We start from the raw sequence: 19,213 nt of genomic DNA on the forward strand, positions 1-19,213 counted from the left end.
GAGGGAGGGGGGAGGACCTTGGACTTTCCACAGGGCAGGGAAGCCTGATTGCTCTTTGGACTGGAGAGGGAGGGGGAGAGAAGTGGGGGGAGGGGAAGAAAGGTGGGAGGAGGGGGAGAGAAATGGGAGGCTGGGAGGAGGCAGAACTTTTTCTCAGTAAAATATTTAAAAAAAAAAAGATCTGACTACCAACCTTGGCCTCCCTATTGACACCAATGTTATTTTTATCTTTCCTTATTTCATAGCAATCATTTTTGTTTGTTTTGTTTTTACTATGAATTATCACATATAATTTTAATAATACATACCTATATCTATCTATATCTAACTAACTATACATAAATGCACACACACACACATTATATACATCTTACAGCTAGGTAAGGACATGGGACTCAAACATGGGCAGCAAAATGAGAGTTTTTTTCTTATCCAGGAGACTGTCCTGGAGAAACAACACACATGTGCCCTTCTTCCTCTTCTTCAGCCCGTCATCTTCCCTTTACTCTTTTTTTATTTCCATATTTCTCCTCAGTCTCCATGAAACATCAGCCCATTGTGGTCCTTAAAGTCATTCATGGTAGCGGGAGAACATAGAACAACTGGACTTTTGAGGGTTATGGAATACAATATACATTTCCAGCTCCAAATATATCTAAAGAAAGGAATATTTGATACTATTTAAATGATCATTATTTGTGTGATGTGATACTCACATATCATACTTCTTTTTTCTGCAGAGATTAGAAAACTTAACATATATTTTTATTGTTATACCTTAAATGTTTTAATTATTCAAAAAATCAATAGGAGAAAGTCTAAAGAGATGAATCCATATGTTTACTTAATTCTTTTAACAAAAACATCGATTACTTGAGGTTTTATTTGAATAACTTACCATACTGGTATACCAAATAGGACCTTCTGGGGCTAGGCTCTACCTGTCACCCATATATATATATACATACATACATACGTATGTATGTATGTATGTATGTATGTATGTATGTATGTATGTATGTATTTACACACACACACATATATATATCCATGACTACTTATCTATCTACTTGCCTGTCTTTGCATGTATCTTTATCTATGTAAATATCATGTTGTAGGAGCTGCGGGCTGTGTTCCTGCCGCCTCAGCTCCTGGTCGCCTGGCTAGCTTATGCCCCGAAATAACAACACACAAACTGTATTCTTTTAGACACTGCTTGGCCCATTAACTCTAGCCCGAACTGGCTAATTCTCATATCCATATCAACCCATCTCTAATAATCTATGTAGCACCAGTCTTACAGGGAAAGATTCCGCAGCTTGCTTCATCACTTCTGCCCGGGAGAGAGGAGTATGGCCTCTGAGCTCACTTCCTCTTCCTCCCAGCATTCTGTTCTGTTTACTCCTCCCACCTATGTTTTAACCTATGAGGGCCAGCCAAGCAGTTTCTTTATTTTTTTAACCAATGACCTTCCTCCATCACTATCATATCTGTATCTGTTTATTTTCTCTTTCTATATTTTTATTTATCTCTTTAACTCTCTAAAAATCACATATCTCCATCTATCTATCATCATTTATATTGCTATTGTGCCAGTGTGTGTTAGGTACTTCAGTAAAGCAGTTTAATAAACATCTTTACATAATTATAACAGAGATTGACTGTCTTCTGAGAATACATATCCCGATTCTCATATATATCTTTTAATTTTTTCCTAAGAACCTTTCTTTATTGTAACCTGGTGCTTATGACAACTCCAACAGATACCTCCTTTTGAAGCACAGGCCATGCCTGCCAGAAAAGGAGGTAGGCTGCCTGTAGACCTTTTCCACTCCCTCTGCTCCCAAGATGCAATCCCTCAGGGCTGTCACTCCTACTATGGACCCCACAGACCACCCCTGCGAACCTCTTCCCCCACTCATCTCCATCCCAGCTTCCGATCCCAGTAGGCGTTTGCTGTGAAGGCACCAGCTGACCAGGCCAGGGAAACAATCAGCACACAGTCATCCCACTCTCCAAAATTCCAGAGAGGAAACAAAATTCAAGGAGCAAAACTCCTACCCCAAATGACAAACCCAGAAATCAGAACCTAAACGTATAATCATTGCAAATAATCCTATAATCATACCAGCATAAGAACACAATCAAGAACAACTAGAGTGATATGACTCCACCAGAGCCCAGTTATCCTACCACAGCAAGTTTTGAATATGCCAACAAAGCTGATACACAAAAAAGGCCTTAGAATCAATTACATGAAAATAATGGAAGTCCTTAAAGAGGAAATGAATAAATTATTTAAGGAAATCTAGAGAAACAGAAACAAACAATTGGAAGAAATGAATTAATCCCTTAAGGAAATCTAAGAAAACATAAACAAAAATTATAGGAATTGAATAAACCCTTTAAAGAAAATTAAGAAAATAGAAAAAATGGTTGATAGAAATGAATAAAACAGTTCAAAGACCCAGAAGATATTTTCAACAGAATCATAGAATAAAATTTTGCTAACCTAAAAAAAGGAGATGCCTATAAAGGTTCAGAAAGCATACAGAACACCCTGGATAGACAAGAAAATAAAATCCTCACCCATATGATAAAGAAAACAATAAACATAAAGAACAAAGAAAGAATAATAAAATATGCATAGAGAAAAGGCCAAGTAACATACAAAGGCACATGTATTGGAATCACACCTGACTTTTCTATAGAGACTTTAAAGACCAGAGGGCCTAGACAGATGTGCTGCAGACATTAAGAGATCACAGATGTCAGCCCAGACTACTATAACCAGCAAATCGTTCAATCACCATAGAATAGGAGAATAAGATGTCCTGTAATAATGTCAAATTTAAACAATACCTATTTACAAATCCAGCCCTACAGAAGGCGCTGGAAAGATGCCTCCAACCATGAAAACACAGGGAATTAAATAATCTCAGACCAACAAAATAAAAAAAAGGGATACACACATTCACATGCACACACTCTCTCACACACACACATACGCATACACCATCACCAGTACTACCAAAAAATAATAGGAGTCAATAATCATTGGACATTGATATTAAGAAACATCTATGGCCTCAATTCCCCAATAAATAGAGAGACTAACAGAATGGATGCAAACACAGGCACCAACCTCCTGATGCATCTAAAGAAACACACCTCAACATTACTTCAGGATGAAAGGTTAGAAAATGGTATTCCAAGTAAATGGACCTAAGAAGCAAGCAGGTGTAACCATTTTAATATATAACAAAATAGACTTCAAACCAAAACTAATGGAAAGAGATAAGAAAGGTGACTGTGTACTACATACACCAAAGGAAAAAAATCACCAGGGTTTCAGTTCTTAACATCTATGCCCCAAACACAAGGACACCCACTTTTGCAAAAGAAACACTGCTACAGCTTGAATTAAACAATGACCCCCATACACGGATAATGGGAGAATTCAATACCACAGTCTCAGCCACAGACAAGTGCTGTTGTTTGTTTTTTCTACTCTTTTCTCTTTACCCTTTTTGGCTCTTTTGGGGGTCCACCACACGGATCCTAAGTAAATCACATGGAGACTTATTATTAATTATAAATGCCAAGCCTTACCTTCACTGGTTTCTTGCCACCTTTTCTTAATTTAAATTATCCCATCTATCTTCTGCCTCTGGGCTTTTATCTTTCTCTATTTCTGTGCACCTCACTGTCACTTCTACTCTGTGACTGGCTGGGTGGTTGGCCCCTGACGTCCTCCTCCCCTTGCTCCCTCATTCCTTCTCCCAGATTTCTCCTTCTATTTATCCTCTCTGCCTGCCAGCCCCATCTATTTCTCCCTCCCTCCTCACTATTGGACACTCAACTCTTTATTACACCATTTGGTATTTTCAATAGGCACAGTAACACAGTTTCACAGAGTAAAAACAAATGCAACATAAACAAAAGTAACAAACCTTAACATAACATTCTATAACAGACATGTCATCCAGGAAAAATTAAACAGAGAAATACTGGACCTAATAGACATGGTAAACCAAATGAACCTAACAGATAGCTACAGAATATTTCACCCAAACACTAAAGATTATACTTTTTTCTTAGCACTGAATGGAACTTTCCCTAAAATTGACCTCATACTCAGACACAAGACAAGTATCAATAAATACAAGAAAACTGAAATAATTCCCTGCACCTATCAGACCACCACAGATTAAAGCTAGAGATTAATGACAGAAACTCATGGAAACTGAACAATTCTGTACTGAATGAAAATTGGGTCAACACAGAAATAAAGGAAACAAAGACTTCCTAGAATTCAATGAAAATGAGATATACAGCATACTCAAACCTGTGGGACACAATGAAGGTCATATTAAGAGGAAAGTTCACAGCACTACGTGTTTACATTAAAAGGTTTTTGAGAGATCTCACACTAGCAACTTAACAGCATACCTGAAATGTTCTAGAATTAAAAGAAGAAAGCACACCCAAAAGAAGTAGACAGCAAGAAATAATCAAACTGAGGACGAAATCAATAAAATAGAAACAAAAAGAAAAAGAATCAATGAAACAAAAAGTTGGTTCTTTGAGAAAACAAGATCGACAAACTCTTATCCAAACTAATTAAAAGATGGAAAGACAATATCCACGCTAAGAAAAATCAGAAATTAAAAAAGGGACATAACAACAGACACTGAGGAATTCCAGAAAAATCAAAAGAACATACTTTAAAAACCTGTACAGTAGCATGAATTCCAATTTGTTTTAATAATAAAAACCCCGAGTCAGATAACTGGGTAAATACTGACAGCTCAGAGAAGCAGAGCAGCCAGCCACTAGTTCTTACCTCTACTGAATCCTCTGACTAAAGTGGGCAAGATCCTGTCTCTATGAACCCTCAGGCTGAATGCTCTGTGAGCTCCTTTCTCCTCCTGCCTTACATTCCTTTCTGCCCAGCCATAAACCTTCCTGTCTGCACCTCCCTAGTGTTGGGATTAAAGATCTGTGACTCCCAAATACTGGGATTAAATGTGTGAGCCACCACTGCTTGGCTCTGTTTCTCTTTTAGATTGGATCAGTCTCTTGTAGCTCAGGGTGGCCTTGAACTCACAGAGATCCAACTGCCTCTGCTTTCCAAGTGCTGCGATTAAAGGTGTGTGTCACTACTACCTGGCCTTTATGTTTAACTGGTGGCTAGCTTTGCACTCTGATCATTAGGGAAGCTTTATTTGTTAAAGTACAAACAAAATATCAATACACTCCACCACGTTGGAAAAGTTAAAATAAATTGATAATTTTCTCAATAGATGCCAGTTGCCAAAATTAAATCAAGAAAAGGAAAACAACTTAAATATCTACAAGATATAAATATCTTAAAGATCTATAACCCCCCATCGAAATAGAAGCCGTCATTAAGAGTCCCATAACCAAAAAAAGCCCAGGACCAGATGATCTTAGCACAGAATTCTACCAGATTTTCAAATAAGAGTTGATATCAACCCAGCGTCTGATTTTTCTTAATGCCCAATTCATGAGAAGGAATTAGTTTCAGGCACTGCTTGGGTAGCCAGGAACTAGAGACTAAAAAGTCTAAAGGCCCAGGGTAAAACCAAAGATGACTGATCAAAACAAGCAAGCAAGTGAACAAACAAACAATAAAATGATTCCTAATGGTATTTTGCTATACTCCTAGATTAGAGGCTTATCAGAGAGGTTTCCTCTGGCAGCAAATGGCAACAAATCCAGAGCTGCACAGCCAGACATCATGTGAAGAGAAAGCCTAAACTGGAGGACTTCATCAAATCTCTCCACTCAGAGCTCAGAGGGGATGGAGGAGACTAGGAGAACACAGTCTCTGAATCCCACACTAATGACTTGAATTTGATCCTCTCTGTGAGGACCACATGAAGACAACAAAGTACCAGGTCCTGAACATATAACCTCTCTGTCTTTGTCTCTGTCTGTCTGTCTGTCTGTCTGTCTGTCTGTCGGTCTCGCTCACATACACACATGCACACACATGCACACACACACAGGCACACACATATGTGCATGTACATAACCCCCACACTAATGGATAAATAAATGTGGTTTTTCATAATAACATGCACCAAGTGGGAATCCAGAGTTGCTTAAGTAGTCACCAGATATTGTCTATTGCCTTAAATTTACCATTTTTAATGACCCAGAGGTTTTGAGTAAATGTTGCTCTCTGATGCAAAAGAGGATGAAAATTGTGTCCCATAGTTAAAGAGACATTTCCTCTCTTATTAGTTTGCTGTTCTCTTCAGTGCCTATGATTCAGTCTTTGACTTAAGGGCTCTTCAAAAGCATCTTTAAATTCCTTGATCCCCTGAAATGTGTTATTGATTGATTGGCATACTTGTTCTTTAGACTCTTTGAGAATGCTTATTATGAATCCATTGTTAAACTCTTAAATGGGTCAAACCAATTTTCCAATTGCCTGAAAATAAATACCAAAGTCCTGTCTCCTGGGAGCCATATGCAAATAAAACTCTCCCCACTAAGGAAATAGAGACTCTTAAGAGTTATTGCTGGTAAGAGGGAAACATTCTCTGTTATTTACCAGATGAAACATAATGTTCTGATTATCTCTTTGGATCTACTCAAAAACAATTTTCTCAGGTGTCTGTTAAATGACGCTGATATAAATTATATTTTCTTGGGAACTGAATGGATGTTAAATGCGCTCCGCGTCTTGTGTATTTGAGCACTTTGTCCCCAGCTGGTGGAGCTCTTTGGGAAAGTTGTGGGACTATTGGAAGGTAGAGCACAACCCTCAGACACAGGACCACAGAGGTGGGTCAAGCAGGTTATACCCTAACACACACCCCACCCCTCTAGTTCCACCTTCCTCTTGAGTCCTTAGCTTCCTAGTATAGCAAGACATAGAGAGTCACAGACATACAGTCACTTCGATTTGAATGATGGCCATGCCTTCTTGTATTAGTGAATTTTGATATAATAAAAACAATGGCTAAAAGTAACTTACATAAGGAAGCGTTTGTTTTGTCTAACATTCTCAGAAACTGAGAGAGCACATCTTCAACCATAAGCGAGAACCAGAGAGAGAAAACCAGAAGTAAAATGAGGCTATGAACTATCAATGGCCATCCCCAGTTATGTACTTTCTCAAGTAAGGTCCTACCTCCTAAAGGCTTCATATGTTTCCCAAATAGTATCACCAAGTAAGGACCAAGTTTTCAAATACATGAACCTATTAATAGCATGCCCATTCAAATCTTCACACCTTCTCTGCCATGAACTGTGAGTCAAGAGCAATAAGCAGGGATCAGCATAAAGGGGGAGGTTCATTTTGGCTGATGATTTCAAAGGGTTCAGCGTTTGATTAGTTAGCTCTATGCTTATGAACAGAGCTTCATGGTGGCAGAAGCATTTAGCAGTTGAGGTTAGTCACAGCAATAAAGACAATAAACAGAGCACTAGGGAGAACAGAAGACCAGGTATAATCTTTGAAGTCACACCTACAGTGACCTGTTTCTTCAATCTAGTACCTATGTCCTAAAGTTTCTACCACTTCCCAAATTTGTACTACTAGCTGGATACCAAGCAGTTGATACATGAGCCTGTGGAGCAATATTTCTTACTACAGCAATAATAGAAATATAATAATAATAATGATAGTAAAGTGAATCTCTCAATTTTCCTCCTGTTAATTTTTCTTAACACACTGTTCTAGAACATCCTGTGTATTCTCAATACTGTGAGGACTACAAAAAAAGTGAAGCTTCACTTTCTTAGTCTTTTGGAAATGTAAGCTGAATTCTCTCCAGAAGCTTGTAGGAAGGACATTGCGAGATTCTCTGACAATAGAGGACAAGAGGAAAAAAAATATCAGCTGTGTCAAGCATGGACTGCTATATTCCCATCACTCTGTTGATAGATACAATCGACCTACAGACAGAATGATTATTCATTAAATAACGGGTTAGTCCTGCTGTTTGATGATCACAGTGGCCCAACATGATCAGCATACAAAATTGAGAGGCACACCCTCAGTAACTCAAACACACACTAGATCCTACCTATTAAAGATTCCACCTTCCTTCAGTAGTGTCAGGAATGAGGGCCAAGATTTTAAACACAGGTTTTGAGAAACACTCAAGTTCTAAACTGTAGCAAATATGACAATATGAAAAGCAGAAAGTATTTCAACATAGAACCAGCAAAATGCCTCAGAAAATCCAGCAATGAAATCTAATCCACTGTGTACATGTCAGATCTGATTCCAGTCCAGTATAAAATTTAAAAAAAATTTAAAAACCCAATGCATTTTATAAAACTGATAGGAACAGTGTGGAAGCAGATGATGGGAAACAAAAATACAGAAAGTGAGATATGAAAACCCTTGGAAGTTAAAATTAAGGGTGCAGACTGTTATAGCCAGGTAGGCCCAAATCTACCCTTAGTCCTGTAAATTGCTTCTCATCAGTTGCTTTATTATAGCAATAAAAAGTATATATATGTGTGTGTATGTGTATGTATGTATGTGATATGTATGTATACATATATGTGTACATGTGTATATTCATTTTTTGTTTCTTTGGCTAAAAAATTTCCAGTTGTCCTTAGATTCAAAATTTCATGCCTTACTTATTTCTCAGTCTATTGGTGATGCTATAACAAAATATCACAGACTGCATGATTTAAGTAGAATTCACTTCTTTATCATTTTCTACCATGGGATGTAAGATTTAAGATTCTAGTAGATTTGTTGTCCGACAGCTATCCACCTCTCTGGTTTGTGGATGGGCATCTTTTTGTCATATGTGAATATGGAGTTTCTCTCAAACATAATTTTCTTGTGAGAATTTTCCTCATGAGAATTTCAGCTTTATAGCCATATCTACACTAATGACTTCTGAAATGCTGCATCTTCAAATGCAGTTGCTCTGAGAGTCATACTTTCAACACGGGAATCTTTGAGCAAAACTGCAGCCCATAGCAACCCAATGCCTCCCTGCAGTCTTTCCTAAAGACAGGACCCTCTCCTCCCTTTCTTCTTAGTTCTCATCTCATCTCTGAGCTTTTGTGTCTGAAAGGCCTTCATTTCCCTCTGTTTTCAAATATCTTAGCATTCAGCTCTTAGTTCAAGTATTGTGTCCTCAGAGAGGTTGCCCCTGGATACCGTAGAATAAGTCTACATCCTTGCAATGATCTCATTACTCTGTGCCATATCATCTTCCCTCCCTTCTTTCTATGACCATCTATAGATGGAAAATGCTTCATTGGGTTAGGTATGGGGAGGAATTCTAGTTTGAATGTGAAATGTTCCCTACAGGCTTTTGTGTTTGGACACTTGTTTCCAGCTGATGTGTGTGTGTGTGTGTGTGTGTGTGTGTGTGTGTTTTGTTGTTGGTTTTTTTTTTTTTTGGACAGTTGTAGCACCTTTACTGGTTGAGTCTTGCTGGAGGAAATGGGACACTAGGTAGGGTAGATTTCATAACCCAACCCCACTTCCTGACTATTCTCAATTTCCTGGTTACAGATACAGTGAGACTAACCATTTCCCTCCTGCTACCTGATTAACCGTTTGAATTTTAAGCCCAAATCTACTGTTACTCCTATAAATTGCTTCTCATCAGATGCCTTACCATAGCAACAAAAAAGAACCTAACAGAAAATTCCTTGGCACCATTCTCTTTATTCCACAAAAGCAATGCTCTTTTTAGCTTGAGATTGAGAGTTGAGGTTTTCTACTGGACAGAGCAAAGAAAGAAGATGCCGAACTTGTCTAATTGGAGTGGCAAGCCTGGCAGTACTTCCCCTCACCCTGTTTGCCTACTGGGCTCTATTATATTGCAGAGTCTGACCTGCAGTGTGCAAAATTCTCCAAAGCAATGCATTAATAATGAGGAGCCTTAGCTATGTCTTCTTTCATTGTGGGCAGAGGTCCCACCTCTGTCCTCCATGACACCGACCAGCCAGTTCCTAATGAGTTGACCGTGCTAGTATGGCACATCTTTTTGGCATTCATATCTGCTTATGAATAATAAAATGCAATTCAAACATATGCCTTCTCACTCTGCGATCCTCACAGGCTCAGCTCCTGTTCTTAATGCACAATGTTAATGTCAATCTGTTTGCTTTAATTATGTTAAGAGGTTACGCTGGAAGGTTATCCATTTAGTCTTTAACAGCACGAAATGGCACTTAGATTGCCATTGTCATGTTCTGCACATAAACAAAAATGTGATTAACAGTAGCTAACCACAAGGAAAGGAATGTGCTCTGAAAGTCAGACATTTTTAGTGGTTAAGCACTAGGTGTCACTAGCATTCTCTCCACTGCAGGCATCTATACTTTCAGAAGAACGAAAGTAAGGCAGGCTTAAAGAGGAAATGCAACAATACACAGCTGTTCTTTCAACGAATAACATGTCATTGTTTAAAACCAAGCAGTTAGCTCTTAAATATTCTTTCATCAATTATAATGAGGACAGTAGTGGGGTAGTTTAGATGTATGTAAGACACTCATTATGTGCATTAGATGTATCTGAAAATATAAACTGAATTATGTTTTCCTACTGACATTCCTTAACATTTTTGGATCACTCCACCCTTTCTTTTTAGTACTGTGCTTGTGTTATTTCTGAAGGTGTGAAAAAATTCTGTAATTATTGAATATGTGATAACTTTGCAGATAAATACATATTTTAAAAAGTTGTTTTGCTATTTGGGATGTGACATTCTACTATACAAAAATTATACCTCAATAAAACACAGGTAAAAAAAAATCACAATGGCTCATGTTAATGTTGCTTCACATAGCTCTTTGCTTCTGTAAGAATGGAATCTGTGAGTGAATACACACAGCCTTTCTCATGTTCTTTGTCAAGCTATTTCAGATCAGTCTCACCTTTCGCTGTATTAAAATATGCCAAGTGGCTAATTTTCATGTCTTTGGACTTCTCATCACTTAATAAAGGTTGGATTTTTAATGTTTAAAATACCAAAGTGGTGGTTTCACATTGCTGTGAAATCATTTTGTTGATTACAATAACTAACCCTTTGAGTAAGAAAGGATTTTATACATGTGAACAGGCATGCAATTGACTAAGAAACAGTTACTTAAATTGTATTAATTACTTTCCTTAAATAATAAAAGTCAATAAGCTCCATAAACACTATTTAATTTGAATTATTCATGTGGGTCTTCTTAAAACATAGGTACAGATACAATCTACTGAGTAATTTTTGTGTGAACAGAGTCTGTTGATTCAGTAGCTATACACGAATCCTTCGTTCTGTTTTCCCATTTCTTTAAATATCTGAGATCTATCACTAAAACATTCTTTGCAGTGATTTCAGGGAATTTTAAAAGATGCTTTAAGAAAACAAAAACAAATGAACCAAAAATTAAAAATCTGAAGACTTCAAAGCTTTCTGTCCTCAACTTTGTTCTTTCTAAGTCATTTGCATCTTTATTATCACCACAAACTTCACACCTCTTCCCTGATCTTAAGGTTTCTCTTCCTGTTGAAGAGAAATGAACTGGTTTCCTCACCTCCAGTGCACAGTGCTTTCATTTGCTTATGTAGGTCTTTGGGGTTAATCAGAATTCATCTGTGTTTTGACTACTTCACTTACATCCCTGCTCCCGAATCTGTTCAGGCTTGGTTTCTGCCCACTCCCCTTCACTTCAAAATTTTCCAATTGTCTCTATGTCTTCAAATTTGTTTGGAACAGCTTAGAATCTGTAAATAGAAACTGTACTTTTATTTCCCAGCCATTCAGATGCGAATAATTACCAAAAAAAATCTATATTAATTACAACAGCTGTTTGGCCAACAGCTTAGGCTTATTCCTAACAAGCTCTTATGACTTAATTTAACCCCTTCTATTAATCTGTGTATCGCCACGAGGTTGTGACTTACCAGTAAGGTTCTTGTATCTTTCTCCTTCAGCAGCTACATGGCATCTTCTTGACTCTGCCTTCTTTTACCCCGTAGTCAGTTTAGTTTTCCTACCCAGCTATATTCTTCCTGCCATAGGCCAAATCAGCTTCTTAATTAGCCAATTGTGGTAAAACATATTCACAGCATATAGAGGGAAATCCCACATCAAGATCCTTCCTCTTTCCGTCTGAACTCTGCAGATCACTCACACTCAGTGGCATGAGTTCTATAAGCTGCCACGATATATGGCTAGATCCTTAATCTTACTCTTGGTCATTTGTGGACAGAATTCTGTATGTTTTTTTATTTTATTAGAAGCCAGAATAATTATCTAAAGGGGGGTATTTCACATAAAATTAAATGTATCATGTTGCTATTGTGTACCAGGCTCAGGAACTGATTAACAAATACAAGTTGAGCCACGGGCCCTGATCTCACAGACCTGACAACATTGTGACTCACATGTTTCTAACCCAATAATCTTCATTATATAATGAATAATTCCCATACACAAATCTCGTCAATTCTAACAAGAAGGACAGAATGTAATATATTTGTTGCAGTAAACATATGCAAAGTTATTTGCTGGTGAGGCAATGGATGGAAAAGAATAGTTATCAACTCTGATGATAAACTCTTATGTAAGAATTCCCATTAGGCAAGACCAAGAGGCCATGCAAGACTCTGAACAATAATCTCCCAAAGAGCTGTGTGTGTGCACCTGTGTGCAAATGTTTTTATCATGATGACAGAAGCTAAATGCTACCTGCTGAGTATATGGGGAAGTGCTTGGATAGACAGGGTCTGTGGAAGACAGGTTTGTTATGTTTCTGAAGTGCCTGCTTTTGACAACTCTCTGAGCTCTAAGTTCAATAATATGCCACAATGTAGAAAGTGAAATGTTCTTTTATTCTTCTGCATTTTCCCCACATTGAACACATTTCCTACAGGCTTCCTATTGGTCACCCACAAGAAAGAACTACATCAAAGATAAAAATGTAGTATGACAGCATAAAGGAGTGATGATGAATGGGTTGTACTGTAGAGTTAGGGGTCACTGTTGTCTGGGGCAGGCAGCTACAGATGGAGGCCCTGATATTGGCTCAGGAAGGATGCCACCATCACTCAGGGCACCCTGTCAGCTTCAGGTATATTGTGAATCTCTGATGTTGTCTCAGTACTTTGCCCTGCATGCCATTGTGTCTCAAGGGTAGACCCAGGCAGGAGAGAGGAGTGTCTGGAGTCAGTAATATGAAAGATAAGTTTGTACTTGGTGCCACAGACCAAGAAATAATAGTTCAGTATCAATCATTGCAGACAATTGGAAAAGAACTGGATGTTCATATATAGAAGATAGATTATCCATTATGAGGCAAATCTATCATAAACAGTACCTCAACACTTCCCACCTGAGAGCTGAGTAAACATCAGATCTCCAAGAGCAAATAAGTTCAAACAGGTATGCTTGTCAAGATGGAATTGGATTGCTCTTGAAGTGCCTTGTGCTTCTATGTAGCAACTAGAGAACAGAGACAATTGGAGCTTAGTTGTCATAAATTGGCAGGTCTCTTTTGCAACTGTAGTGATGGTTTTGTCATTTTCAACTGTATTTTCTCTATACTGTATATAATGCATATATATATTGTATATATGTGCACACGCACAGACATACACACACACACACACACACACACACACACACAAAACCTGAAACAAATATATCACTTGGAATCACAGTTTTTTAAATCTGTGCAGACACCAGTAATATTTATCTATTGGTCTTAATCTTGCTCACAACAGCCTTCCTAGAAATTTAGAAGAGGAGAGGCTTTCTTTGGCTGGCACTCCCAGGTTGCAGTCTATTGCTGAGGAAGTCAGGACAGAAACTCAAACAAGTACTTTAAGCAGACACTATGAAGTGGCACTACTTGCTGGCTTTTTAGGGTTCATGCTTAACTAGCTTTCTTGGTCCAGCATCACCCACTTACACAGGGAGTGGCACTGCCTACCATGGGCTAGACCATTCCTCAACAATGATCACAAATAGGAGGAACTCATTTGCCATTGTTGTGAGGGATTAGTAGTTCTCAAACATATTCATCACTGATGTATATGTACATATGTATATATACACATGTGTATAACATACATATATGATAATTCCCCACTGACAATTAAACAAGTCAATCGGTATAAGCAATTCCTCAATGGAACCTTTCCTCTCACATGACTTTATGCCATGCCAAGTTGACAAAGCTAACTAGGAAACCTGCAGAGAACACTTCCTTGTCTTTTCATAGCTTATGCTGATTTCAGCAATCTTTGACATGCCATGTATCGGGAAGCACCTCTTGAATCTCTTCTGATATTTTTATATGGCCTCTTACTAGTGTTATCTCTCTCTCTCTCTCTCTCTCTCTCTCTCTCTCTCTCTCTCTCTGTATGTGTGTGTTTATATGTATGTATGTGTGCATATGTGTCTATGTGCATGTGTATGTATGTTTGTATGTGTATTGTGTGCATATGTGTGTGTTTCATTGTGTATGTGTGTGCATGCATGCCCTCTTCTAAGGACACTGGTTATATATTATGAGTCCATACTCCTCTAGTATGACCTCACCCTAGCCAATTATTTCTCTAAAGAGCTCACTTCCAAATAAGATCACATTGTTAGGACCTGGGGCTTAGGATTTTAACATATCTTAGAGGATGCACAATTCAGTATACCTCACTCATTGGTCTAAAACTTGGAATCACTGGGGTGACCTAGAGATAACCATATTTTTGAACTGCTAGTCATACTTTCAAATTCCCCTTTCACAGAAGAAATGTAAACCTAGGCTTGCCCAGGGACTTCTAAATGACCAAGTCAGAACATGAATAAACTACTCACATATCTGTGTAAAATGTTCCCTTCTTGATTCCTTCTTTAATCATGGTGATAACAATGATGCTTCCTTGAACTTATATTGAGCCACAATATTTTCAACTTAATCCAAAGCTCTTCAGAAAACACACTATTCTGAAAGCTATGGATAGTTTTTAGTGGGACTTTTGTTGTTGCTGGAATAACTCTGGTAGCAATATCATCCAAGCAGACAAGCAGTGACACACAGGTCAAGTACATCTGTAAGTGTAAAGAACACACAAATGCAAATGCATGTACAGTTTTAACAAACAAAGTGAAATTGTCTTTGCAGTGGGTTCTTTTAGAAATGTAGACGGGATGGCTTGGAACAAGACAAGTACAGGACTAATGCCACTGATTTGAAAATATCATTCTCAGTTTCAAGGTGTTTATGTGCAAATACCACATGATAAAATAAATGCTGAGGAGTTCCCTCTATATTCCATCGTATTCTGATGGGACTGTGAATTAACAGGTAACAATAAAATGAATACAAGGAAGCAATTTTATAGTCCTGAATACATAGCATAATGACATAATGTGCTTTCCATATGATTAAAATTATTCACAACTGCTATCATAAAGAACACATGCAAGTTAGGAGAAGTTCCCAAAGTAGACACATTAGTTTGACATTTTGATAGGAATAAACTGCTGAAAGGAGAGTATTAAGTGGGGAACATTTTGTTTTGTGACATAGTTGATGGGTTTTAGTCTACTGTGGTGGGGATGGTACCCATGCGCACGGCAGTTGGTACCCATGAGCACAGCAGTGGTGCCATGAGCACAGCAGGTGGTACCCATGCTCCCAGCAGTGGTACCCATGAGCACAGAAGTTGGTAACCATGTGGTCAGCAGTTGGTACCCATGAGAACAACAGTTGGTAACCATGAGAACAGCAGGTGGTACCCGTGAGCACAAAAGTTGGTACCCATAAGCACAATAGTTGGTACCTGTTAGAGGCTGCAGACCCTCAGACCCTGAAATTTCTATGACCCCTTGCCTGCTGGAGTAAACAACTTGTATTCCTATGCTTGGAGCAGCTCTCAGCATGAGACCCTCATGAGTTCCTGATAACAAGGAAGTGGTTTCTGGTGGGCTTGCAGCTGAAAATTCCTGAGAGCTAGGGTGTGGCCATTAGTCAAGGAGACTATTATATAAGCTGCCCTGGAACAAAATAAAATTGACATTCTTCTTTCAAGAGTGATCCATGTCTCTTTGTTCTTTAATCTCAAGAGCCTTGCCTGACAGCAGTTCCAGGTGGTACAGGCACCACAGGTGGAGGCCCAACTGGGATCGGGAACTAGGGACACTGAGGGATACCCTCCAGAAGACTGGGCAGCAAAAAATAATAAAGAAAAGGCAAGAGGGTGAATTGTAAGGATGGGGGCAGATTCTTCCAAGTCTGTTCTTGTAGAGGAATTGCAGGTACTACTGGAAAAACAGGTTACTGGGATTAAACAAAGTTCTTTTTTTTTTTCCTCTCCACGGAAATCTTTAGTAAAAGGCGAAAGATTTATACGATCTGAAGAGAAACCAGAATATTAAACAAAGTTCTTAAAGAGACAGTAAACTTGCAAAAAATAATAGGAATAAAGAAACATAAATCATATAAAAGTGGAATATACACAGAAAGACATTTTATTGTATGGGCTGCTAAGATAAGCCATCATAAATGTATCTTGACTTTAAGGTTTGAGTCTAAGGATATGTTATGTACCAAGACCCCCCTGAAATGTCACAGTGAAGACCCTTAAAAATTACTTCGCCCAATAAAAAGGAGAAAGCAGTTTGGAGAGAACCACATCCAAATTCCCTAAGTGATTGTTCCAATTGCCACATTTTCGCTATGGAGGCTGGTTGAAGAGTCTATGCTTACTGAAGGTTGTGGGATGGGAGAGCAGTTTGGGCAAACCTTTGGGGTGCTGGAGGATGTCTAGGACAGAGAGTTCCTGGCATCATGTGGGGGAGACCCAGGGGAGTGGAGCTGAAGGAGCCTGAGGAGACTTGGATCTCAGATAGTAGTAATTCCAAGTAATCTCTAGGGACTGGGTCTATTCTCTTACCCCGCCCCAGGGGGAAAAAACATTTAAAAAGCAACTGCCCCTCCTGCTGTGAGAGGGAAGTAGAAGAGTTGAGGAGACAATTGACAGAACTTAAGTCTAGGAACATCCAGGCCTTCCCTGTTATTGAAAGTGCGGATCCTCAGGGAGATAGGCAGAGGCTACACTAGCAGTTTCAGTTTAAGGATGTAAGACAGCTTAACAAGGCCATAACCGCTTATGGGCCACATGCTCCCTTTACTGCTGCCTTGGTGGAATACTACATGGATCAAAATTTGACTCCTAGTGAATGGATGCCACTTTGAAGAGAGAATAAAAAAAGAAAAGAAAGAAAAATAAAAAAGGGGGTATAATACTCCCCAGGACATCTTTTCTAATATTCTCTCAATATCAACATGTAGAAAAATGAAAATAGACCCCTATCTATCACCACGCACAAAACTCAAGTCCAAATAGATCAAACACCACAACATGAAGCCAGTCACACTGAACCTTATAGAAGAGAAAGTAGAAAGTACACTTGAAAGCGTTGGCACAGGAGACTACTTCCTAAATATAACCCCCAGTAGCACAGACACTGAAGAAACAATTAATAAATGGGGCCTCCTGAAACTGAAAAGCTTCTGTAAAGCAAAGGACTCGGTCAATAAGACAAAACAACAGCCTACAGAATGGGAAAAGATCTTCACCAACCCCATATTAGACAGAGGACTAATCTTAAAAACATACAAAGAACTCAAGAAATTGGTCATCAAAAGAACAAATAATCCAATAAAAAAATGGAGTACAGACCTAAATAGAGAACTCTCAACAGAGGAATCTAAAATGGCTGAAAGACACTTAAGGAAATGTTCAACATCCTTAGTCATCAGAAAAATGCAAATCAAAACAACTCTGAGAGTCCATCATACACCTGTTAGAATGGCCAAGATCAAAAACACTGATGACAACTTATGCTGGAGAAGTTGTGGGGAAAAGGGAACACTACTGCATTACTGGTGGGAATGCAAGCTGGTACAGCCCTTTTGGATGTCACTGTGGTGATTTCTCAGAAAATTAGGAAACAACCTTCCTCAAGACCCAGCAATACCACTTTTGGGTATATATCCAAAGGATGCTCAATTGTACCACAAAGACATGTGCTCAACTATGTTTATAGTAGCATTGTTTGTCATATCCAGAAGCTGGAAACAACCTAAATGCCTCTCAATCAAAGAATGGATAAGGAAAATGTGGTACATTTATACGATGGAGTACTACACAGCAGAAAAAAACAACATCTTGAAATTTGCGGGCAAATGGATGGAGCTAGAAAACATTTTGAGTGAGGTAATCCAGATCCAGAAAGACAATTATCACATGCACTCACTCATAGGTGGTTTTTAAACATAAAGCAAAGAAAACCAGCCTACAAACTATAATCCCAGAGAACCTAGACAACAATGAGTACCCTAATAGAGACGTATATAGATCTAATCTACATGGGAAGTAGAAAATGACAAAATCTTCTGAGTAAATTGGGAGCATAGGGATTTGGGGAGAGAGTTGAAGGGGAGGGAAGAGTCAGGGAGAGGAGCAGAGAAAAATGTAGAGCTCAATAAAAATCAAAAAAATATTTTCTAACAATTGACTCACATACTCAAACATCAGCTGCTCAGTGGCGCTGGCAGCCCAATGGTCCTGTGGAAGAATGTGTTGGCAGGAGCATGGAAGGTACCTGATCCAGTCCTCATTTAGGGGCATGGGAGTGTATGTGTGTTTTCACAGGATGGTTAAAGCCCTATTTGGATTCCTGAATGGCTGGTACATCCTATCGATGGTTCTCCTGACCATCAGCCATGCCAACAGGTACAATGGGTCCCAGTCAGAAATCTACTAGTGTTGACACAGGTGGGACTGGATAGTCCCATAAGGCCGTACTTCCTATCCACTGATTGGACTATTGAACATTCCCATTAATTGGAGACACAATAATGTTACTGGTATGTGGAAAATATCTGGCAGTATGCGTTTTCAGACAACAAGTAGTTTGTCCCTGCTGAGTACTCCTTCTCCTTGTGTTATTATTAGCAATGCTTCTCTAGCTGATTTTGCCCTTAATTCCACCAATGCTCCTGATATTGGTCTTTGTAATGTATGGATGCCATTATGTGATACTCACAAGGCCACCTCTTGTGTGGCTCCAGCCATTAAATGTTGGCCCAGTCCTACAGTTTTTAAATTTGTAGTACTTCATTATGGCCAGAGTGTGTTATGAGTACTAACTGATTATGGTGGTGGGGACCACGACTACCTTACAAGAAT

At 38.7% G+C, this 19,213-nt stretch overlaps 1 non-coding gene across 1 annotated transcript; it reads right to left on the reverse strand.

Moving 5' to 3' along the window:
• Positions 1 to 16,276: 16,276 nt before the first annotated feature.
• LOC113455674 lies at positions 16,277 to 16,390 on the reverse strand. Its single transcript, XR_003376666.1, has one exon. It is a non-coding gene; the product is annotated as a U5 spliceosomal RNA (small nuclear RNA).
• Positions 16,391 to 19,213: the final 2,823 nt, after the last annotated feature.

The sequence above is a fragment of the Microtus ochrogaster genome, unplaced genomic scaffold (genome assembly GCF_000317375.1).
Source record: "Microtus ochrogaster isolate Prairie Vole_2 unplaced genomic scaffold, MicOch1.0 UNK84, whole genome shotgun sequence".
Lineage (NCBI taxonomy): Eukaryota > Metazoa > Chordata > Mammalia > Rodentia > Cricetidae > Microtus > Microtus ochrogaster.